Raw genomic sequence first — 25,316 nt, 5'->3', positions numbered from 1 at the left:
TGATCTCATTAGTGAGGGAGGCCAAGACAGGAGGTTCATGAGTTTAAATCCAGTCTCAGCAACTTAGTAAGGCCCTAGGCAACTTAGTGAGACCCCGTTTCAAAATAAAATACAAAAAAGGGCTGGGGATGTAACTCAATGGTTAAGTGCTCCTGGGTTCAATCCCTGGTAACAAAACAAAACAAAAAACAAACAAACAAACAAACAAAAACCTGAGCTAGCCACTGGTTCTCCTTCCATTCCTGCTGAAAACTTAACCACAACATCTTCATCTCTTGCTTTTACCCAGACTCCAACTTGATGAGCCTTTAAAGTTATAGACAGGTGGTTAGTGAAGTGATCTGTGGTACAGTCTGTGAGTGACTCAAATAGTACACAAAACTATGCATGTGTAAATGTGTGGAATGTGTGTACATTTATGTAGTTTAGAATGGCAGAATCAGAAGGCTTCGATTCAAATCTGTTTCCTCTACTGTGACCTTGTACCCAAGTCACAGAACCTCAGTTATTCTCAGTTTCCATATCTGGGAATGGGGACTGAAATCATACTGAATTCATAGGGTTGATGTAAGAATTAGGTTCAAAGTGCTTGGTAAAGTGCCTATCCTGTTCTAAGTCCTCAGTAACCCCTGGCTGCTGTTTTATTACATCACCAACAAGACGGGAGTGGCAAGGAAGTTTGAGCTCACCAAGCCCACCTTCTTATTGACAGATGTCCAAACCAAAGTCCAAAGATGTTAAAGATGTGCCTAGGGCTCCAACTGGCTAGTGACTGGTTGGCAATGTGCCCCACCGTGTTGCCTTTTCAGATGCAGTCACACTAGGTAATCCTATGAGACAGTCATCATCTCCTCAAGGTAACAATCTGTGGATCATCAAGAATGCTATCTTTCCGTGCCATGTCACGTCACAGCACATATTTAAGGGTTGAGTGGATGAACATGTACAAGGTGGTGGTTGAATGTTCGGTGCACAAGTGCAGGCAATCAGTAAAGACTACTCAGAGGAGGGGATACTGAGTCTACAAGTGTAGGATATGTCTAGTAGGGAAAAAAAGGAGAAAAGAGGAGGTGGGATCAAAAACAAGTGGATCAGGTGAGCACATGGCTCCATGTGACCTCCAGGTGTGAGTTTCCCCTAAGTGCTAGTTCCCAGGCCACAGAGGCTGTGTTTGTGCCACATTTTAAAGTTTCGTTTCTATCCGTCATTACAAGTTCCTCCTCCTGTGGCCTTTTCCCCAGTCAACTCTTCTTTCTAGCAACAGCACCAGCCATGGACCCCGTACTCGGATAAGGCCACTCGGAGAACTTCGAAAGGGGGAGCTGCCACCCCCAAGGTTTCAGAGAAAGGTACAAGGGTCACCCTGACAGAGCCCTACGAGTGTCCTCTACTCCCCAGGCCGCCCAGTCCAGCGCAGCAAAGAGCAGCTCATTCCGGGAGTGGCAGTGCTTACAGACCAAGAGCACTGCAGGAACGTGCGCCCAGAGCCGGCTCCAAAAAGGCGTCTCTGCGTGAAAGGTGCACCACCCCCAGGCTTTAGTAGAGCCAAGCTGAGGGAGCTGAGAGGGTTCTGGCTGAGACACTGGAGTCTCCTGCAGCCCGGGGTCCGCCCTCTCCCAGGGCAGGATCTTGCAGCTAGGGAGGCACAATCTCCTTCTCCAACAGAGACCCCCCCCCCCCCCCCCCGCCGCCTGAACCCACGGAAGTGTCTTGTTCCTGCACACCGGTCTGCGCCCCAAGTCTGAGCAGGAGGAGGTGCTGTGCAGCTGGAAGCCCCAGGTTGTGCTGGAGAAGTTGAGGCTCAGGCACAAGGAAATCTCAGCGGCGGTCATGTCAGAACAAGGTCAGAGGCCACCTACTTCAGAGATTGCAAAAAACTGCGATTCTGAGTTCAAATGTGTCATCCTGCTGGGGACCAGGAGCTACTACAAGCAGGTGAAGATTTCTGTACCTAATGAATTTGATGTCATGTTTAAACTGGAAGTTCCCAGAATTCAGCTAGAAGAATATTGTAACAGTGGTGCTCACTGCTTTGTGAAGTTCAAAAGAAATCCCAAAGGAAATTCTCTGAAGCAGTTTTAGAAGAGGAAATATTATCAGCTTCTAAGATGCTGTCAAAGTTTAGGAAAATCATTAAAGAAGAAATTTTTTTAAAAACATTGAAGATATAGATGTTACTGTGGAGAGGAAAAGACAATGGAGCCCTGCTATAAGACTTCTTATTAAGAACCTGAAGAAATATCTGTGGATATAATTCTCGCTTTGGAATCAAAAAGTAACTGGCCCGCTAGCACCCAAAAAGGTCTGCCCACCAATAACTGGCTTGGAGCAAGAGTTAGGAGCAAATTAAGAGCCATTTTACCTGATACCCACGCATGTAAAAAAAGAAAATGGTTTTCAAGAAGAGACATGGCAGCTATCCTTCTCTCATATTGAAAAGGATATTTTGAAAAACCATGCGCAAACTAAAATATGTTATGAAACTAATGGAATGAAATGTTGCAGGAAAGATTGTTTAAAACTAATGAAATTCTTTTTGGAACAGCTGAAAAAAAAAAAAAAAAGGCTGAACACTGAAAAGAACTGGATAAATTCTGTTCTTCTCATGTGAAAACTGCCTTCCTACATGTATATACCCAGAACCCACAGGGCAGTCAGTGGCACCTCAAAGACCTAATACTCTTCTTTGATAACTGTGTGACATTCTTTTTTGAGTGTCTCAGGACAGAACAACTTGAGCATTATTTTATTCCTGTATTTAATCTATTCTCTCCAAACCATATTGACAAAAGAAGTAAAGAATTTCTGTTAAAGCAAATCAAATATGAAAGAAATAATGGATTTCCAATTTTTAATGAATTTTGAACTATTATTTTAAGAAAAAATCAAGAATTAAAGTGACTGGAGTAATTAGGGATCATCACAGCAATGACTGACCACAATGAATGTAAATAACTATTCAGTTCTAAGTTTGTCATAACCCTAATATAAAGGATTATAGATAAAGTGTGAAGGATTGACAATCCTAAAAAAGAGATTAGATTAAAAAATGGGTAAAGTCTAAAAACTTTACCAATCCAGGAACTGTGGTTCATACCTATAATTCCAGTTACTTGGGTGACTGAGGCAGGAGGAGCCCAGGAGTTCAGTGCCAGCTGGGAGATCCTGTCTCAAATTTTAAAAAAATAAATAATAGGGGCTGGGGATGTGGCTCAAGCGGTAGCACGCTCACCTGGCATGCGTGCGGCCCGGGTTCGATCCTCAGCACCACATACAAACAAAGATGTTGTGTCTGCAGAAAACTAAAAAAAATAAGTAAATAAAAATATTTTAAAATAAATAAATAAATAATAAAATTAAATTAAGAAATAAAAACTTTACCAGATTAGAAAGTGGGAAAAGGATAAAATGCATATCCTCCACAATTAAATTCATTAAGCACTTATTGAATACCAGTTCTCACCTAGCACAGGTATGTGGAAGGCTGAGAGAGACAATAGTAGAAATGATCACTGCTTCCATAAAAGTGGTAAGCTTAAAAATATATTTGGGGGTGCTGAAACTGTGGCTCAGCGGTAATGCACTTGCCTGGCACGTGTGAGCCACTAGGTTCGATTCTCAGCACCTCATATAAATAAATAAAATAAAGGTCTATCAACAACTAAAAAAAATATTAATATATGTATGTATTTGGGGCAGCGGTGCATACCTATAATCCCAGCAGCTCAGGACCCTGAGGCAGGAGGATTAAGAGTTCAAAGCTAGCCTCAGCAACAGCAAGGCACTAAGCAACTCAGGGAGACACTGTCTCTGAATAAAATTTTAAAAAGGGCGGGAATGTGGATGTGGTTCAGTGATTAAGTGCCCCTGAGTTCAATCCCGAGTAACAAAAAAAAAAAAAGAAAGAAAAGAAAAAGAGAGAGAGAGAGAGAGAGAGAGAGAGAGAGAGAGAGAGAGAGAGAGTGTGTGTGTGTGTGTGTGTGTGTGTATGACTTTGGGGATATGGTTCTTACCTAGTGTGCAGGAGGCCCTGAGTTCAATCTCTATCACCACACATAAAAGGTGTGTATGTGTGTGTGTGTGTGTGTGTGTATACACACATACAATATTTGGAAGCAATGACTGGTCTTATATGCTAGGATAAAAAAGGAGGAAATGAAAATATAAGTTTTATATTATCTCTACATATCTCAGGAAATACATAATCATATAGGGAAATATAGGATATTTTACTACATGTAGCTAAATATAAAACTTAACTTATTTTCTTTTATTTATTTTTATTTTCAGTAATACTTTTCTATTGCTTCTGGAGGGTAATACATATGATACCAAACTCAGAGAAGAGGTGTGAGGAAAAACGTGACTCTCCTCTATATTCAGGCAGTACTCAACCTCAAGGCACTGATGTTCATTAACTTTTTCTGTTGGTGCATTTTGCACATTATCTTGTGGACTGCTTTACCTTTTTCTCATTGTTTTGTAGTTCTTTATGTGTTTTGGGTACTTATCCTTTGTTGCCTATGTAACATAACTTCTACCATGTGGGCTGCCTTCATCTTTTTTCATGTCTTCTAGTAAACGAGGTTTTAAATTAAAAAAAAAAAAAAAGAAGAAGAAGAATACTGTGATAGCCAACACTCCTGGCAGAAGGCAGGAGCAGGACAGAGCTCAGCTGAGAAGTCTTAAGGCTACCCTCTGTCCTCTCCCCCCCCACCCCCCAAACACAACCAGATGGTGCTAACAAGGATGATAAGCAGGGAAGTTACAAGATCACATTCATTTAAGGTCACTCTGGCAGTGATTTTAGAGAACTGGTGGGGGTGGGAGGAAAAGAGATCAGTGCCCAAATGATAGTCTTAAATTTCCTATTTTGTAATCAATGTGGACCTCTTTGGAGGACAACTTAATAACATCTGTCAAAAAATGCACACATGGGCTGGGGATGTGGCTCAAACGGTAGCGCGCTCGCCTGGCATGCGTGCGGCCCGGGTTCGATCCTCAGCACCACATACCAACAAAGATGTTGTGTCCGCCAAAAACAAACAAACTAACTAAATAAATAAATATTAAAAATTCATTCTCTCTCTCTCTCTCTCTCTCTCTCTCTCTCTCTCTCTCTCTCTCCCCTCTCTCACTCTCTCTAAAAAAAAAAAAATGCACACATTAGCTATCAATTCTTCTAGAATCTATTCTTAGAAATTACATGTGTGCCCAGGTATATGGGGTGGGGGGGATGACACACAGCTATATTCCTAGCTACTTCAGGAGGCAGAGACAGAAGGATAGTAAGTTTGAAGCTGGCCTGAACAACTTAGAGACCGTGTCTCAAAATAAATAATAAAAAGAGCAGGAGATGTAGCCCAGTGGTTGAGAGCTTCCTTAGCATGCCTGAGGCCCTGAGTTTTGATCCCTAGCGCCACAGAAAATAAAGAGTGGGTATTCATTATCCCTAGAAAAATACTGATGTTTAAACTTTGTTCAAAAAGAAGGAAGAAACCATTTCACTTCAGTATTCTTTTGGTACATTAGTGACCACATCCTCTAATTTTAAAAAGTTATCACTGAAAAGGAAACTTAAGTCTCATTTTCAAAGCTAGCACTCTTTGCAGGAATATAACATCTAAACTTAGAAATGTGCAAAAAGGAGGGCCTAGTGAAGCCAGATTTAAAGTTAGGTAGTCAGCGTAGTTAGGTAGTAGTTAGGTAAATCCGGTCTAATATCGAGTAAGATCTAAAATGGAGGCCATGTTGAGAATGAATTCCAGGAAACACAGGACAACTCATGGAATGTTAATGAAGTGGGGGGGGGGGGGCCCAAGGCCAGAGCCCATGAAGATAGCCCATCCCAAAGAAGTGTTAATGAACAGCCCCCAGCAAACTTGAAGGTGCTGACTCAGAAGTCCTTCCTGACCAGATTACTTCTTTGGCCCACCTGTGTCCCACCCCTCAGGTCTTCCCACCTACATTCCATCACTGAAAGAAACTATAAAATGGAGAAACAACTGCACTTCCATGGATTCTACCTCTTGGGACCCCTTCTTCCTCCAGGAGAAGTCTTTTCTGCTGTCCTTTAATAAACTTCTACTTTCCACTCTGACCTTGCCTCGGCTTCTTCATTTCTCTTTATGTAACCCATGGCTTCCTGGAGCAGCTGGCTTTCCCTTCCAAAACACAGGTGAGACGAGACAAGGAAAACCTGCATTCACCCTTACAGGTTTCTTTCTTGGGAATGAGTGCTGCTGACCCAATAGCAGATGGCAGCAGAAGCTAGCCTTTCCCACTGGTGAACTAGAACAGCAAAACCTGGGTGACTGACTGAGCCCTGCAGTCCACACTGCCCTTGAGCCATGGATATGACCTTTAGGAAGCCACTTATCTCATCTCTACCTCTGTTCCCATGTTTGAAAGTGAGGATACTGTTTGTTTTGACTATCTTACTAGACTCTAGTGAGGCTCAGAAGAGACAAAAGACAGGGCTGAGGATATAGGTCAGCTGGTAGAGTGCTTGCTCCCCAGGACCAGGAAAAAAAAAAAAAAAAAGAAGGGACAAAAGGCAAGGAAATGCTCTGTAAATTAGAAAGACCCAGAGCATCTATCTATAGTCTTAGCCAGAAGCCAAGAGAGGAGAGGGCTATCTGAGAAACGATGCCAAACATGGCAGGCTTCTGGTGCTAAGGAGAACCTGCAACTCAAGCCCAAAGTTCACATGGTTTACTGCTTGCTGTTGTCACAGATGCTTCCAGGTTAACCCAACAACCTAAGATTAAAGGTACCCTAGAGTCACATTCAAAACTGGCTCTTAGCTTAGGGAGGTGGCAGCAGTATAGTGCCAGCCAAGAAACAACCATGGCACCCTGTTCCCTAAGCAGCCAGGGCACAGATGTTCTCAGCCCTTGTGCCTGGCTGCCTTGGAGTCTATCCCCACAGAGAATACCACAGTAGTGCTGGAGATACAGGTCTTGAAACACTGAGCTCTCTTCTGTGGAGACAAGTGGAGTGTGATTTAGTCAAGCTTGGCTCCCACATGCTGAGCAGGTAAAGCCAGCCTCAGTTCCCATTTATTTATTTTAGTACTGGGAATTGAACCCAGTGGTGCTTAACCACTGAACCACATCCCCAGCCCCTTTTACTTTTCATTTTGAGACAGGGTCTCGCTAAGTTGCGGAGGCTGGCTTTAAACTTGAAATCTTCCTGCCTCCACCTCCTGAGCTGCTGGATTAGAGGCATGTATCCCCACACCAAGCAGATGGTAGCAGAAGCTAGCCTTTCTACATTTAATTATTAGGACAAATCTTCCTAACCCATGGCTCATCTATCCATTAATTGGGAGAGGGAACTAGGAAGACAAAAGCAACTAAAATCCTTTTCATGCCTCAGACTAATCCAGAAACTGGGTGGTGGTAGTCATGGTGAGAGTCTAGAAGAAGAGAGCTTATTCCTTTGATCAACCATCTTTATCAACCCCCATGCTACCACGTGATGGGAGAAAACAAAGATCAGTTCATGAAATATGAATAGTTTAACCAGCTAATTACATCTCTCAGAGTATAAGGACAAGAAGTCCAAAGTTCCCCAGAAGGGAATGACAAGAGAAGTAACTAGCTAGACCAAAGTGTAACCAGGCCCTCCCTTACCTCTCCATTTCTTCCCTTTAATGTCTTCTCTCTCTTCTATCACTTTCCCTAAAATGATCAGGCTACATGTTTAAAGGGGAAAAAAAAATCTAAATATCTCTTACCCTCCCCCCACAAAAATTAAAGACCAAAGTGAGGTTTGTAGATGCCTTCTTTTCCTTCCCCTCTGGATCTATGGTTCCTTCCAAACTTGGGGTGGGGGGCGCTGGGGATTGAACTTAGAGGCCCTCTTCCACTAAGTTACATCTCCAACCTTATTTCTAAGGGTGGCATCAAATTTGTGATCTTCCTGCTTCAGCTTCCCAAGTCACCGAGATTATAGGTGCATGCCACTGCAACCAACTTCCTTCCAATCTTACTATCCTCTATTTCCATTGTGCCATTAACACCTCAGTGTTTAAACAGCCATAAATTCTTCTACTGGAATTTGAGATCCTTTGACAGAACATAACCTTATCTCTTTCCTTTCAATCTCCGGCTTAGTCCCAAAGGCATAAAATTTGTTGAAATTTCACACCCTCCAAATCATAAAAAAAAAAAAAAACAACTACCCTCAATTACCCTCAGCTTTCCTCGTAAGCCCCCTAAACCACTGTAGGGTGCCAGACACTTTCTTGAATTGTTTTTTCCCCCAGTGTTGGGGATTGAACCCAGTGCCTCACACACACTAGGAAAGCGCTCCTCCACTAAGCTACATTCTTGGCTTGATATTCCTTGCATTCTTGTCTTCCCCAGATTCACTCACGGCACCCTCTGGGCATCACACTTTCCCTCCACATTATTCCCCAATGTTCAGATGGCAAGAACTCCAGGCAGACCCCACTACCATGCCCTCCCTAAGTTGACTCTTCCACCAACGCCTCTTTTTTAGAGCCTAACAACAGGATGACTGCAAAAGAGAGCTGTAAGTAGGAGGCAGAACCAGGTCCCAGGTCTACAACTAAGCAGTAGCTTGGCCTCAGGCAAGTCAGCCAGTCTTCTTAGTTCTCTGGGGTGGACCTGGATGATCCTCAAAGGCCCTTTCCATTCTAAGGAATATGGAATGTCTTCTAGGGAATAGGAGGGGCCCAAAAGTATTTCCTCTAATAAGTCAACAAAAATTCTGACTAGCAGGAAGAAATGTTAAAAATATACTCATTGTTTGGTATGAGTGTCCCTTTCCCCTTTCATCTTGTAAGACCAATCCCTAGCATCTATCTCTCTCTGCAATGCAGCAAACCCAGGAAGAGTCCACTTTCCCACTTAGAGTTTAATCAATCCATCAGCACATTTGTATGGGCCATCCGTACACAGTGTCCTAAAGTGCTTTCCAAAAATAACAAATGCTAACAAAAAATCCAGCCTACACACACACACAAGGATCACAGCAGAGCTATAAGAGCCTAGGGAGAAAGAAAACAAGAGGCAAAAGAAGGACAGAGGAGAGGCCCAATATGAGAAAGGAACAAGAAGAGAGGAGACTGAGCACTTGTGAGCAGAATTTAGCCTGCCATCCATTTCAGACCTGAAAGCAGGAAACCACTTCCTTCGGCCCAACTTCACATGGATTAATAGGCTGACTATCTATATCAAACACTTCATTTTCCATGCCTCTGCTTCCTCATCTGAAAAAGGAAACAGTTCAACTAAATAGCTCAAGGAGGCTGGGATCATGGAAAGAGTCTGAAAGACCAGTCCAGAATCTCTGGTCTGATGAATACTATTAACTGGGTAGTTTAGGCAAGTTAATTTCAGTTCCCATCTAAAAACTGGATAAATGGTACCCATCTCATTGGATTTTGTGAGATGGAAAAGAGACAGATATGAGACGGTGGATGGTGTCTGAAAATATGGGCACTCAAGTAGTTCCAGATTCTTTTCCAACAAATTCCAAAATATTTTTAAAGCTTGTAGCACTATCCCTCTTTCACCAAAAATTAAACACAGTTTGTGACTCTACTACTGTGTCTGAGAGTCATAGGGAATATATCTACACACACAACTTCCTCCCTCATTAAATAAATAGGTGATAATACCCCTATGCTCTGGGTAAATGGAATCTAAGGGATCAGTAAATTTTTCCTCCTCCTGCTTTCCTTATGAAAAGGATTCCCTGATCTTTTGTTTTCCAAATAAAAGGTCAACCTCCAGTCCATCTCTTCTTGGAAAACCTGTCCCTTTAGCCCATAGCCTAGGAGGCTCTTCTGAACCCATACATCAACACCCAGGTCATGAACAGGACAACCAAGCATACACTCCCTGAAGCCCACTCAGAGCTATTGAGCTTTCGGTCGCCATACACTCACAGGTAAAAATGCCTGCAGAGACCATCAACTCTGTTTCTCTCCAAGGCCCATGCTCTAGAATGCTCAATAAACACTTGCTGCATGGAGGGAAAAAAGATAAACCCAGAACATATCTATATAAAAAACACAAGATGACAATGCAGCAGCAGATAATAAAACAAGAGGAAAAAGGGTATAAATCCTCAAGTTTGGCTAGGTAGCACAACAGATGCGTGGCACAAGTGGCTATAATCAATTTCTAGACCCTAGAGATAGATCTTATGTGTGATCACACCCTACTGCTTGGTTCCCAACAGAGCCAAGATCAACAGGCTCCAGTACTGACTTTGCAAATAAGACCATGAAGCTAGCTTGCTCAAACTGACTTCTTACTGCTCTGTGTTTCCAGTAACTACACTGCAATTCAGCAAATATTTACTGACTGTCTTCTGTGCAAAGTTTGGGTGATCTCAGAGATGAAGTGGAACACAGTTCTTATTCTCAAAGAATTCACAGTGTACTGGAGAGGAATTACATATTTATCTATATAGTACTCAAATTGTTACTAGAGCCCAAAAGAAAATCTTTTAAAAAGAGAGTGCTATGTGGGGCTGGGGATGTGGCTCAAGCAGTAGCGCGCTCGCCTGGCATGCGTGCGGCCCAGGTTGGATCCTCAGCACCACATACAAACAAAGATGTTGTGTCTGCCGAAAACTAAAAAAATAAAATAAAATAAATATTAAAAAATTCTCTCTCTCTCTCTCTCTCTCTCTCTTAAAAGAGAGAGAGAGAGAGAGAGAGAGAGAGAGAGAGAGAGAGAGAGAGCGCTATGGGAACACAAAGGGGATAGGAACAAAGACTTCAGAGGGCAATAGGGGAGAGAGGAAATGGAAAACTTTTGACTGGACCTCAACTCCAGCTTTAGAGTGGGCTATCAGACAGTTTTTGGGATGTAGAGAGCTACCCGAAAGATAAAGAAACAGAAACAGAAGAACAATTCACCAAAAACATTTGGGGTACAGGAACTGATAATTCTGTCTGCCTAGAACCAACCACTGACTGTTGCTGTCTGGTAATTAGAAATGAGAATCTGGGGCTGGGGTTGTAGCTCAGTGGTTGGGCGATTGCCTTGCATGCATGAGGCACTGGGTTTGATCCTCAGCACCACGTTAAAAAAAATAAATAAAATAAAGATATTGTGTACATCTACGACTAAAAAAAAAAGAAAGAAGAATCAGCCAGATGTGGTAGTGCATGCCAGTAATCCCAGAGAATTAGGAGGCTGAGGCAGGAGGATCACAAGTTTGAGGCCAGCCTGGGCAATCTAGCAAAACCCTGTCTCAAAATTAAAAACTAAGCCAGGTGTGGTGGCACATGCCTGTAATCCCAGTGGCTCAGGAGGCTGAGATAGAAGGATCACAAGTTTCAAAACCATCCTCAGCAACTTAGAAATTCCCTAAGCAATTTAGCAAGACCCATCTCTAAATAAAATATAAAAAAAACGGACTGGGGATATAGCTCAGTGGTTAAGCATCCCTGGATTCAATCCCTAGTACCAAAATAAAATATAGAAAGGGCTGGGAATGTAGCTCAGTGGTAGAGCATCTCTGGGTTCAATCCCCAATACCACCACCCCGCTACACACACCCGAAATCAAACAAACAAGACAGAGAAAAGAAAGATCTATCTATATACTTTCACTCAGTGTATATTTAGGAGCTAGATTTTGGTGTTCAAAGTACTTATAGTTGTGTAGGAAATACCTCCTCCAGGTCAAAAATAGCATACCCAAGGGAACTGTCTGCTGTAGTTATGTTTACCTTTTACCATCTTTGTGGATGGCTTTCATAAAGCCACCAAGTGGGATGGTATAAACAGGTCTGTGTCACTTCCTGGTTCTCAGGCCTTCTGCTACATTCCCAGTCAGTCTGGGAAGGCTGCCTATTTAAAAATAAACTTTAAAATCTCACCAAAAATCCCAACTGTAAACCACCCTTCCCCTCTATTTCATTCAATTTCATTGAAATTAAAAGGAGCAGAGCAAAAAATGAGACAAAATGACCACAGAGAATGAACCCTCAGGTCAAAACAAAAAAAGTTATGTGCCCAACTAAGTTCAAGGACAAGAGACTTGAAACCTACTTGTGTTTTACTTCTAACCAGAAAAACTGACCTTGAGCAGGCAAATGCTTCATCTCTGCAAAATAGCTACTTGTGCATATGTGTATATATGTATACATATATATTTTTTTTGGCAGGGGTTACTAGTGATTGAGTCCAGGGCTGCTCTACCACTGAGTCACATCCCCTGCCCTTTTAATTTTTTATTTTGAAACAGGGTCTAAGTTGCTGAGGCTGGCCTCAAACTAGTGATCCTCCTGCCTCAGTCTTTGGAAGTCACCACAACTGGCTACTCCTCCCAATGTAGTTATCCAACCTTTCTGGATCTTAGCTTTCTTGTTTGTAAAACAGTACCAATAAAACCTATTTCAGGGCTTTTCTAAGTATTTTAAAGGGAAATGTACACAAAACACTTAGCATAATGCCTGGTACACTGTGAGTCATCACAAATGGTAGTTACCATTACAGTCATCACATCCATCATTATTATTGTCATTGTACTGAAAACATAGGGTGAGAGCCAAATGTAATGATACATACCTGTAATTCCAACTACTAAGGGGGCTGAGACAGGAGGTTCACAAACTTGAAGCCAGCCTCAGCTATGTGGTAAAAAATAAATTAAAAGTTTCAGAAGTACAGCCCAGTGGTAGAATGCCTCTGAGTTCAATTCAAATATTCTAAGTAAAAAAGAATGATAGAGGAAAAAAGTGGTGGTGGTGGGGCGCTAGGAGCATAGCTCAGTGGTAGAATGCTTACCTAGAGTATGCAAGGCCCCCGGGGAACATGTTTGGGATCAAAAAAGAAAACACAGGGTTAAGACAGATAATCTCTACCTGAAAAGCTCCTCTGGCTCCAAATCCTATGATTCTTGAAGTCGTTTTCTCATCTTTTTTTTTTTTTAAAGGGGGCTAGACAAGAAAAGGGAGATAAACTAGCATGACATTTAAACATATATCCTCAGCCTTTATGTTAGAATTATTGGGATAATATTAGGAAATCTATTAGTAGCTAAAATGGAAAAGACTTGCCTGTTTCTTGCATTAAACCCACAGCATATGGCAAGTTCACCCACAATGAACTGTTTGTGCTCCCACAAACACCAAGGACAATAACCCGCGGAGCCCTAAAACACAACCCACCCATTTCTAATGACTAATCCTCTACCAACTCTTTTGGTTTAAAAACAGTCTTCTTGAAGCTGCTGGGTACAGTGGCACACACAGGTAATCCCAGCAGTTTGGGAGGCTGAGGCAGGAGGATTGCAAGCTCAAAGCCAGCCTCAGCAACTTACAAAGGCCCTAAGCAATTTAGCAAGACCCTGTCTCACAACAAAAAATAAAAAGGGCTGAGGATGTCTTCAGTTGTAAAGTACCCTGGGTTCAATCCCCAGTACCAAAAAAAAAAAAAAAAAAATCTTATCCTTAATGTAACTGTTTTTTTTTTTTTAACTTTATTTATTTGTTGTTCGTTCTTTCTTTTGTAGTGCTGGAGATTGAACCCAGGGCCTTGTGCATACAAGGCAAGCACTTTAGCTACTGAGCTATATCCCCAGCCCCTTAATGTAACTTTTAACTTGGTCAAAGATCAAATGCCCTTCTCAAAAGTTACAGTATAACCAGGAGCATTCAGTTTCACCAAGGGCAAGGTTCTAAACTGTAATTAAATTCAGGGAAAATAATAAATGTTTTGTTTCATTCATTCAATTTTTCATTAATTCAGTGCCCTTGATGTGCCATGTTATAGAAAATGTCAAAAACTAATAGGATGGGGGTTGGGGAGACAGCTCAGTGGCAGAGTGCCTGCCTCTAATCAATCACGAGGCCCTGGGTTTGATCACCAGTCCCCCCCCCCCCCGCGCCAAAAAAAGGCCACACACACACACACACCCAAAAAAAAAATTCAAACTGAACTTCTTCAGAGAAACAAACACATTTCTTAAATGAAAAGTAAATAGGATCAAGTTGACTGAAAATTAGACAATGCAGAAGAAAAAATTAGTGAACATGAATATATAGCATTGGAAACTGTCCAAAAAGGTATACATAGAGGAAAAAAGAAAACTGAGAATCAAAAGAAAGAAAGAAAAAAGAATGGCATGAACCTTGGGACAATATCAAGCAACTAATCTGACTGGAGTGGGGAGTAAAGGAAAGGTAGCAAGGCTCAGAAATAGTATTTTGAGGGAAAATGGCCCAATATTTTAAAAATTGATTAAAACTATCAAGCCACAGATCTCTAAGAAGCTCATCAAACCCCAAGAAACACAAAAGACAGACACAAGGCACATCACAATCAAAATGTTGAAACCAGTAATAAACAAAAACCTTTTATTTTTTTTTTGTTAAAAAAAGAATGGGGTGAATGAAACAATAAAGAATAGTTTTAGTCTATTCTCTATTGCCAAACTGAATATCACAAACTGAGTAATTTATAAAGGATAAAGGTTTAAGAGGGGTGTGATGGAGCACACATGTAATCCCAGTAATTTGGAAGGAGGATAGCTAAATTCAAAGCCAATCTCCATCTATTTAGCAAGATCCCAGGTCCACTGAATCAGAATCTGCATTTCAGTAAGATTACCCAGGTGATTCATATGCACCTTAAAGTCTGGGAAGCCCTACTTTAGGGTATGCTGACTTTCTAGTTCCGCTTTGTCACTTTGTTATTTAGTTAAAAACAAACAAACAAACAAACATGGCTTCTATTTCTATCTACATTCTCCCCTAATCCTACCTCTCTGGCGCGCGCACACACACACACACACACACACACACACACACACACACAGGATGAGCTAGGGGAAGGAACTGCAAGCCGCACACTGAGAATCTCCAAACTTTCCCCCTGCATCTTTCCTATATTCACACAAGGCCAGAGAAGCACAAGCTAAATTACACCTTTTCTAAGTGAGTCAATCAGCCCACCCCTGCCATTCAAAGATTCCCCAGGAGGGACAGAAAACAGGGTGGTGAACCCAAAGGTACTAACTCTGCCAGCAAGAGACTCATCATTTTTATCTGAACAAAGATCAATAGGGGTCCAAAAAGTTTCATATCTATAAAGTTTTTTTCTTCCCCCTGCTGCTGCTGTCTTATTACATAAAGATTCTCGGGGACAAGAGCAAAAGGGCAAAGAACACACTCTGAGCAAAGAAAAACACAGCAAGAGTTCTCCTGGGGTTGGGGGTGGACAGCATCTGGAAGAAAACCTAGACTTGGAGGAAGTGAGCATAACAGAGTACTGGAATAGGAGGCAGAACGTAGAGAGAAAGGGGTGGACCCTGCCATGGAGGGGGGCCCTGGAAGAGGTGAGGTTGCAGCATAATCCACACTCCCTCCCCTGCTAAGGTCACTCACCACCAGCAACAGATGGCCCAGCCCCAGGCAGCTGGCTGGGGACAGCAGTCTGCACAAGTCAGCAGGCCCCTCCCCCAGGGCTGAAGACAGAAAGGAGCAGGATAAAGTCAAGGCCCACTGAGTGCCCTGGGGATGGGGGTGGCAACTTCACCCAGTGCTTTGTCCAGCACAACTTTAAAAACAATGCTCAGCATTACCCAAGGTTCTCCCAAACACCCCCACACAACTCAAAAAGAGAGACTGAGTGGAGTGAGAAAGCTGGGGTTGAGGGAGGATCCAGCAGAGTCCCCACAATGGGAACTGGTATGTGCTGGCCCAGGAGGGGTCGCACATTCACTTAACATTTACTGTGTATATACCACACTGCAGGCACAGTACCAGTTACTAGGAAACTGGTGACAGCAGACAATCGGCCCTCCGGAAGCTCATGCTAAGGTCAAAATGAGCAAGGAAACAGATGGTAATGTTATCAGAGGAATTCCTGGAGAGGGGGACCTGACTCAGAACAAGTGAGATGCTTGGCATATGTGACAGAAAAGAATTTCAGCATGTGCCTATCCAAGACACTTATCCAAAAACACTTATTTAAGAAAGCAGATACACATTCAAGGGAGAATATGGGCCATCTCCAGAGGGAAAGACCGCAATCCCTGGGTCTGGGGTATTAATATTTACAGAGGGACAATAACCAGGAGCTGGACTTATACAAGTAGAGTTACACAATTTAGTGCCAGTTTATGTGTGTTGCTCTTGGATCATATTACTTTCTGTGGCAGGGACAGGCAAGGATATCGGTCAAGGCAAGGGCCAAAGACATTGGTTAAGGCCATAGGCTGGGTTGCTCACTAACTGCTTGTTTTGTATTTTAAAGGTTCACGGATATTTCCTGCTTTCCACCAGTTCTGGGTTCTTGTTTTTGAGAGTCAGTATATCTTTATTTTTCCATATCCCCAAATTCTAATCTCGGTTATACTATAAGGAAGTGCTGAGCACGGGGCAATGTGTCAGCACTCACACCAGTAGGGGGGCATGCAACAGTCTAAATTAACTCTGGTTTTAGGAAAGTGTTAGCCAGGTAAAGAAGAGGTAGGTAAAGAAAGGGACTGGAAGTCAGCCCAATGGCACATGCCTGTAATCCCAGCAACTCAGGCTGAGGCAGGAAGATTCCAAGTTGAAGGCCAGCCTCAGCAACTCAGCAAGGTCCTAAGCATCTTAGCAAGACCCTGTCTCAAATGAAAAAATAAAAAGTCTGGGGATGTAGCTCAGTAGTTAAGTGCTACTGAGTTCAATCCCCAGTATCCAAAAAAAAAAAAAAAAAAAAAATGGAAGGGAGGGAGGGAGGGAAAAATGAAGGAATGGATGGAGGGATAGATGGATTGGGAATGGGATGGGGGGGTGGGGAGGAACATTGCAAGAATAAACAACATATGCCAAAGCTGGGAGGCAAAAAATAAAAATTTAAAATTTAAAAAAAAAAAGGAAAATGTCCAGCCTTGGCTGCCTCTGGTCACCTTCACCAGTAGCAGACACCTGGTTTGCCATGGGATCCTAATCATTTCTGCCTAAAGGATCTGTAGGGTCATCTTGTAAAGTCCAACTTATCCATTTTAAGAAAAGGAAACTGGGCTGGGGATGTGGCTCAAGCGGTAGAGTGCTCGTCTGGCATACATGCGGCCTGGGTTCGATCCTCAGCACCACATACAAACAAAGATGTTGTGTCCGTCAAAAACTAAAAAAAATAAATATTAAAAAAAAAATGGGCTGGGGATGTGGCTCAAGCGGTAGCGCGCTCGCCTGGCATGCGTGCAGCCTGGGTTCGATCCTCAGAACCACATACAAATAAAAAGATGTTGTGTCCGCCGAAAACTAAAAAATAAATATTAAAAAAAAAATTCTCTCTTGGGCTGGGGATGTGGCTCAAGCGGTAGGTAGCACGCTCGCCTGGCATGCATGCGGCCCGGGTTCGATCCTCAGCACCACATACAAAGATGTTGTGTCCGCCGAGAACTAAAAAATTTAAAAAAAAAAATTCTCTCTCTTAAAAAAAAAAAAGGAAACTGTGCCCTGGAGAGGGATAACGTTGCCCCAGGATAGAGGGCTTGTGAATGGCTAAATCAGAACCCAGTTCTCCTAACTGTATCTATCTATTTATTTATTTATTTATAATTAGTTCCAAAGTTCCTATGGTTATCTCCCAAACAGAATCTGACCACTGCCAGAGCCCTCTGGGACACACAGGAGGCACCAGTACTGCTAGGTCTGTTCTGAGCATCCAAGTAATGGTTCCCATCCAGTCCTCTGTTAGAAGAGAAGGTCAGCAGCACAGGCCTCCAGTAATATCAGTGTGGCAGAAGTGGCTCATGAGAAAATGAGTGGCTACCCAACTCTCTGGAAGGAAGGCAGAAGGCACACACAACAGTACCTGAGGTAGGCTCTGTGTGTGCACATATATACAGTATTAGCAGAAATGGGCCTCCCCTCAGAAATGAGGGATGATTATTCTGAGAGCTGAGGGAAACTATCTGCCAGTACAGAAGAGAAGGCAAGACTGGGGTGTGCCAAACAAGGAAGGCATAATTAAGACTCCCCACCTTCTTCCCAGGAGCCCACCCCCTCCTCTGGCTGGTCACACTAACTTAACTATGAAAAGCAGTCACTTCAGGGAAGCTGCCAGCCTTCTTCTTGGCCTACTCTTTGGGGTGGGCCAGAAGCCAGGTGTCCAAGCCCCTGGAGCATGAGGACCCAGCTGCCCTTTTGTCACCTCAATCCCCACAGCTCTCAGCCTACTGCCATGCTGGATCAGACCATGCGTAGCGTGGAAGAGAACACTCATTAGCTTTGGGTATAACTGCCTATATGATTTAAATAGAAGATGCAATTATTCAACTGCCAAAGTAGAATTTCTCCTTTGCTCATAAAAATGCAAAGATCCATGTCAACACCCAGCTAACTGGTTAAAACTGTACAGAAAGAAGCTAAGGGGTACTAGAGTTAAAACCACTTACAAACCCATTACTGCCTGGTGATCCTCAGCTTCAAGACCTTGAAGCAAGGGTGTGATGAAAACATCCTCGTGCTCAGAAATCTTTGTTGCCCAAAACATCCTCAGATGCTGTCTCTGCACACTCCTGTGCAATCACCAAAGACAGGCCTTTGCTCATGCCTGAGTGCTTGCCTAGTATGCACTATACCCTGGGTGATGGACTCCCAGCACTGAAAAAAGAAAAAAAAAAAAAAAAGACATATTGCAAAGGCTGGTCCTGGCCTTAAGGTCAACATCAGCCAGTGATATTCAGGGCAAGAAAGTGGCCTCCCAGCTGAGTGCAGTGGCACACGCCTATAATCCCAGCAGCTTGGGAAGCTGAAGCAGGAGGATCAAGAGTTCAAAGCCTTGGGCTGGGGATGAGGCTCAAGCGGTAGCGCGCTCGCCTGGCATGCGTGTGGCACGGGTTCGATCCTCAGCATCACATACAAACAAAGATGTTGTGTCCACCGAAAACTAAAAAATAAATATTAAAATTTACTCTTAAAAAAAAGAGTTCAAAGCCAGCCTCAGCAAAAGCGAGGTGCTAAGCAACTCAGTGAGACCCTGTCTCTAAATAAAATACAAAATAGGGCTGGGGATGTGGCTCAGTGGTCGAGTGCCCCTGAGTTCAATTCCTGGCACCAAAAATAAATAAATTAAAATAAAGTGGCTTACCAAAAGGACTGACTTTCTCAGGGGCTAAAAAGCCATGTTTTGTCTGGTACAACAAAGGGGTCAAAGGTGTACCCTGTGTCCCAAACTCCTTCACATCTTCCAAAAGAAGCAAAAAAATCTGGGTGGAGGAGCGAGAGAGCGAGAGAGAATGTGTGTGTGTGTGTGTGTGTGTGTGTGTGTGTGTGTGTGTGAGATGACTTACAACCACACTTCCTCCTCTTCAAAAATCCATTCTGAACTCACCCTCCTGAAAGGCAAATACAGTTCTGATTTTCAGAGAACTTCTTGTTTTCTCTCTCTGCTTTTTAGAACAGATGAATGCTCCCCTGGGGAAAAAGCAGCTCTAAACACAGGAGAGGGTGGGAAAAGAAGCCTGCTATGAGTTCCAGAGGAACCATTGTACTATTGTAAAGGCTTTCTCAAAAGAAGCAACACCCTATTCCAAATAGAAAACACACAACTTTATTCAAAGTACTTCTTTAAAGTGCAACACTTGGGCACTCTCCACCCTCAGGGCTGCATTATCTCCTATATGACACTAAGAACCTCACATAAAAAGTGAGCTGGCAAATTTCTTCCTGGGTTCTTTAGAAAGCATTTATTCACAGTTCAAACAATATACCTGTTACTGAGTGTCTATCATTGCCATCATCATCAAAGGACTGAACTTCATTAAACTGCTACATACATTCAGATAAATCTAAGTCATTATCTTTTTAGGCAGATTAAGACCACAAAATTTACTAGTTGAGAACTGAATGAGAAGAGTGTATAAACCTGAGACAGGTGGCCCTCTGCACTCATTACTTTCCAAAAGCAACAGCAATTTTTAAAGAGCTCAGGATTCTGAGGACTCCACCAATTTCTTCTATCCCTCCCTCCGTCACAATAGTAATAGGGCTGCTACCTAAAACCCATTTGCCAAAAAAAAAAAAAAGATCCTAAGATGGATCTTAGAGAAAGTTTGTGAGAAGAAAATTTAATCTGATAGCTGGTTTTATTTTTATACAAGTTAGAATTAAATAGGTTTTGCCTTTGCAACAATACTTGTCATCTAGAATTCCAATAAATTTAGATGTGCCCACTGGTTTAAACTGATATCAAGGAATTAGGCTGGCTGAAACTGGTCCCAGCCCACAGAGATTACCAACATGTTCTGCAGTTCTAGGTGGATGTGAGAAATGAAAGGAAGGATAGGGGGAAAGTCAGCATACTTAACTCTGCCCCAAGTCAAAAGTGGAGAGCGCTGCTTTTAATTTCGTGCAAGATTCTATTATTGAAAGAAAAAATGCAACATAAGCAAAATGACAAAGGTAAAGAAAAATGTTTACATTTGCAGAATATAATTAAATCTCCAAACTTCCCAGAGAAATCAATACAAATGCCAGTAATACAAATAAATCAAATCCTCGGCCCAACAAGTCCACTACCTCCTACCTCTAACTGTCCATTCCCTTCAATTATGAAAGTTTCCCTGTGCCTAGCTTTCACACCACCTTTTGAGGTGATGCATCACACAAAAAACCTGGATCAAACAGAGGATTGATGCCCAACACCATTCCCCAAGAACTCTAGTCAAATTCTAGGACAATCTCAAGGTGGGATGACCTTTTGGGGCACAAGTCTGATCCCATCTACCCTATTTTTTCTCAGGTCTAGGTTCCCAAGGTCCTAAAATAACCAACACACCCAAGTACACATGAATATCTATTTCAGTATTCTATTTAAGTGCAACAAATGCTGAATTATGAGATATGAATAATTAGAAAATAAGGAAAGACAAGCAGCAGCTACTTGTGAGTTCTGGACAAAATAATGAAGAAATAAAGAACAGCAAAACTGATTAAACCAAGATAATGAAAGAGGGTCTCAAAAAAAAAAAAAAGGAAGGGAGGGAGGGAAATGGGACCTGAAAGCTTTGAAAGCCGAAAAAGAGGGAGAAAATATTAGGAAAGAACATTTCAAGATGGGCACCATAGTGTACAAGTATAATCTTTAGCAAGAATGAGACAGGAGGATTAAGCATTTGATGCCAGCCTCAGCAAACCAATGAGACCCTGTTTGAAAATAAAAAGGGCCGGGGATATGGCTCACTGGTAAAGCACCCCTGGGTTCAATTCCCAGAAACAAATAAATAAACAAACAAACAAACAAACATTCTTTCTGGGGCAGAAACATTGAAGTAAGTACACCAGATTGTGGGGTGGTAGGAAAGGGAGAGGTTGGTTTGCAGAAAATAAATTCCATTCTAAAATTCTTCAGGGCAAGAAAAAATTCTTACTGGTTTTCCTAGTTTCTGCCACCTAGCAGACTCTGGTTATTTCACAAAGTTTTTAGTATTCAGTTGACTTTTTAAGGTAAGGCCAGTTTGCACAGCTATGAAAAACAGGCAGAGAAATTCAGCCTTCAGTCAGTAGTTTCAGGGACCAATAATGTTCATGGGCAGGAAACCTAACCTAATCCAATTCCGCAGTATTTACTAAGGCTCTCAAAGAGGACCTCACCAGGGAAAGGAACAGCAGCGCCACTTCCCACATACTGAGGGCTTTATTGTCTTACCTAGTCCCCCAGAGGTAAACACTAACTGGTAAGAGAGACTAAAGCAATTGGAAGGCCATGTCGGATGGCAAGGTTCAGTCAGGACCAATTAACAGGAACCTGCAGAAGGTAGCAGGGGCTGGTAACAGACTAGACTTGAGGGGCTCAGAAGGAGTGCAAGACCAAGCAGGAAGACTCAAGATTTTCATTCCCAGATGGTACCATAAGATTCAGGCAATGCTTTGGCTCACTGACCACCAAATGTTAAGGTCAGTTAGCTCGGTCATTCTGCCTATTTCTGGGAATGACAGAAACACATTCCATCTTTCCCATCTGCCTGTGGTTTTTTAATGCTAGCCATGATTTCCTGTAATTCCCAGTTGTCAGGGGGTGAAGGAGGTCGATGGAAAGATAAGGAATGAAGGCATTGACAATTCCTGTCCATCACACTGTTATAAACACATCTCAAGAGTCCTGCACTACCCTTTTACTGGCAGCTCTTACTCTGGGAAGAGGAGAAAAGGGGAAGGAAGCATTACATTTTGAAAACCATGAGGGAAGTGTTCTCTTTACGCAATGAGTTTCCCATCCTAGTCACAGCCTCCCCAGCTGTGTTTAGTGAAGGAGAAGGGAGGAGACTCAGTACCCACTTTGAAAGCCGGAACCAATCCCTACAGAAAAGAGAAGCCCCAGATCCCTTACCCCTTGCTGCCTGGTTGTGTGAAAAATTAGCACAAAATCAGGAGGTCAGTGTCAACATGCACGAGCACAAAACACTTCCAAGTACACAGCAAACAGGGAGATGGACTTCCATGGGGAAAGAAGAGGACACACGGGGGCATAAATGTTCTAAAGTACCTGGCTCAAATAGGGCTGTGGTGGTAAAAAGCTATAAGCCCTTGGAGGGTCAACCTGGCTCTTAGTAATGAAGTCCACTCCACCCACCAGGAAGCCCAACACCCTGTCAGACACTTTGCCACCCATGACTATCCTAGACCAGAGAGAGAAGCAGTGTAAAAGCAGGGTGAACAGGGACCATCTATGAAACAACTATGATTAACCTGCATTTCCTAATATTTTTCAAGAGAGATTTCTAAAAAAAAAAAAATCAATTCCCAGAGAAAACAAGTTTAAGATGTGCTTCTTTACAAAAGAAAAGTGCAATCTGGCCCTTTCCTAACTATATTATACAGGCATAAGGGGAAATAAATGAAGAACAAATTGTTGGTTATAAAAACTTGATGGATTCTCTGACATTTTCTAAACAAGTACTTCCTCCCACCTGTGACAGAGTTTGGCAACCCCATAATAGTCATGCTATATTCTTCCACACAGGAACCTCAGAAAATTAAAACTAGGAGGTTTCCTGAGAATATCTGCTATGGCAAGCATTTCTCATGTTAGGCTTCCCTAGGGATAAGGCTAAAATTTCAAACTGAGCAGTCTGACCCCAAAAGTATTCAATCTTGGTAGAAGTTCAAATTTATTCTATGTCATATAATGTAATTCATTTTAAATGTTACCATCATTCTGGATGTATTGTGAACTAGGAGGCACCGTCACAAAAAAACAAAACAGGAAGTTTTGAAAACTGTTCACACTGACACTTAAAGCTATCCACCCTCCTCCAGATCTACTTCAGAATTCGGGCAGAGGAAATTTTGTTGAACACATGCAGCCTGGGTCCTACCCTCAAGGGGACAGATATTTGAAGGTATAAGATGGGCCAGATGATTCCAAAGCACACTTAGAGAGAAGCTGCTCTAGGGCATTCTAAGAGACTTCTGAGATAGCTCTAAGATTTGGGAATATAGGTCACTACATGATGGGTAACTCCCCTGAACTGCTAACAAGCTGGATAATCACTTTGCAGTCAAAAGTGCTGCATGTTAAAGCCACTGACAGAATGGAGTGGAATGAAAAAGGAATTCAAAGATATTAACCTCAAGAGCTGTCTTTAAAGGCATAAGTCTGAGATTGCTTTTCCCATGATATGCATATTTGTTTGCTCTCAGTCTTTCACATCTGAAATAACCTAGCTAGAGGCCTCCTCAAAAATATAAGCTTGATTTCTCTGGAAAATAGCTGCTCAAAATGGATACACTGCATGTTGATGGTCAAATTCAGATATTCTTTTTAAAAAATGTTTATTTTTTAGTTGTAGTTGTACACAATACCTTTATTTTGTGATGCTGAGGATCAAACCCAGCACCTTGCAGCTGCTAGGCAAGAGCTCTCTACTTCGGAGCTACAATCCCAGCTCCAAATTCAGATATTCTTTTTTTTTTTTTTTTAAGAGAGAGAGAGAGTTTTTTTAATATTTATTTTTTAGTTTTCGGCGGACACAACATTTTTTTTTATTTTTATGTGGTGCTGAGAATCGAGCCCGCTACCGCTTGAGCCACATCCCCAGCCCCAAATTCAGATATTCTTAAGAAAATTTTCAATAGAAAAGGGCTGAGAAGAGACAATTTTTAATTTTGTTTTTGAAATGTGCTTTTTAAGAGTCTAAACATGAAAGCATGTTGCTGGAGTCTCTGTCCTCATTTGTAAAATGATTAAAGATGGCAGGCACTCCAAGGTAGTGCCACTCAGCACTTTAGTTAGCATCAGGAAATGTCCGTCCTTCTAAGTAAGCTCACCAATTTTGTCCTTCCTCCTTGACTTAATTTATCTATTTCAATTTTATTACTCTCCAAGAAAGATGGCTCCAAGCTCTGAAACAGTTTCAGTAACTGAATTAAGTTGTGCAGAAATGCTGTCAGTTTACTGGGCACCAGCCTGACCTTCCTCTGCTCCTTTCCAGTTCCTGAGTGTAAGCGGCCTACTTCCCCTCAGGGTGTGCCTACCTCAATTCTTTTGACTTCCACATGGTTATTACAGGGACTGCAGCATGTGGTCAAGAGTTCAGACAATTGGCTCTGCTACTTATCAGTCATGCTAGGCAAACTTTTAAAATCCTCTTTTAACTGCCAAATGGGTACAAATAAATGACCTACTTCAAAGCTGCTGTGAAGATTAAATAAACTAATATATGTAAAGCACTAAGAACAGTGCCTGGCCCACAAAAAGCATTCAATACATGTTCATATTTATTATCCACCTACCTTAGATTGAGACTTTTGTATGAATCTGAGGCTCTATATTTTCTAAAGCAGTCTCAGTTCCTTATGACTACATTTAATTCTCAAAATAACCATGTAAATAAGATAAGACTGAAAGTTTATGGACATTTCCCTCTGCAAGGAATAGGAAGTAGCTGGGCTGTAGAGGCTGATCACACAACAGTCTCCCTCTTTGCTACAGACCTGTCTCGGTCTTCTCTGTATACAACCAACATATACACACACACTACCAGGTACTCCATAATTCCACTGACTGACTGCAGGGTTGGTCAAACTGTAAACAAACCAGAATCATCATTCCTGGGCATTCCTGGCCAACCTGAACAGAGACAAGGGGGCTACCTTTCCCAGGCCTTACTCTAACTCATCCCTGAGAGGAAAGAGAGCAGCCAGAGGTCACTTAGAGAGAAATGTCAGAACTGTCCTGGCATGACCTCTGGGGCTACAGGGAATCAGGATAATTTAGCAGGGCATTCCCCAGACCTTCCCATTGAGCCAAATGGGGATCCATAAAGAGGCATTTCAAAAGCAGATAATGCTGCCTTGGTAACTGAAATGGTAGTTGCCTTTCA

The 25,316-nt window shown here is 42.3% G+C and overlaps 1 protein-coding gene and 1 pseudogene across 3 annotated transcripts in view; one reads left to right on the top strand and one right to left on the bottom strand.

Moving 5' to 3' along the window:
- The window catches only part of SUSD6 (sushi domain containing 6), a 97,397-nt gene that overhangs the window by 56,743 nt on the left and 15,338 nt on the right, over window positions 1-25,316 (bottom strand). Inside the window, exon 2 of one of the 2 annotated variants that reach the window (XM_081292815.1) lies at window positions 3,233-3,302. The exons of the other annotated variant lie outside the window; for it this stretch is intronic. The gene's annotated coding sequence lies outside the window, so the exon portion shown is untranslated. The remainder of the gene's footprint in view (window positions 1-3,232; window positions 3,303-25,316) is intronic. 2 annotated transcript variants of the gene reach the window in all.
- Window positions 1,831-2,865, top strand: LOC308648259 (cyclic GMP-AMP synthase-like; annotated as a pseudogene). Its single transcript has one exon. The product of its transcript is annotated as a cyclic GMP-AMP synthase-like (transcript).

Source organism: Spermophilus citellus (assembly GCF_964194105.1).
Source record: "Spermophilus citellus genome assembly, chromosome: 4".
NCBI lineage: Eukaryota > Metazoa > Chordata > Mammalia > Rodentia > Sciuridae > Spermophilus > Spermophilus citellus.
Note: the sequence above shows the minus strand (reverse complement) of the source record. Positions and strands in the feature narration are given on the sequence as shown.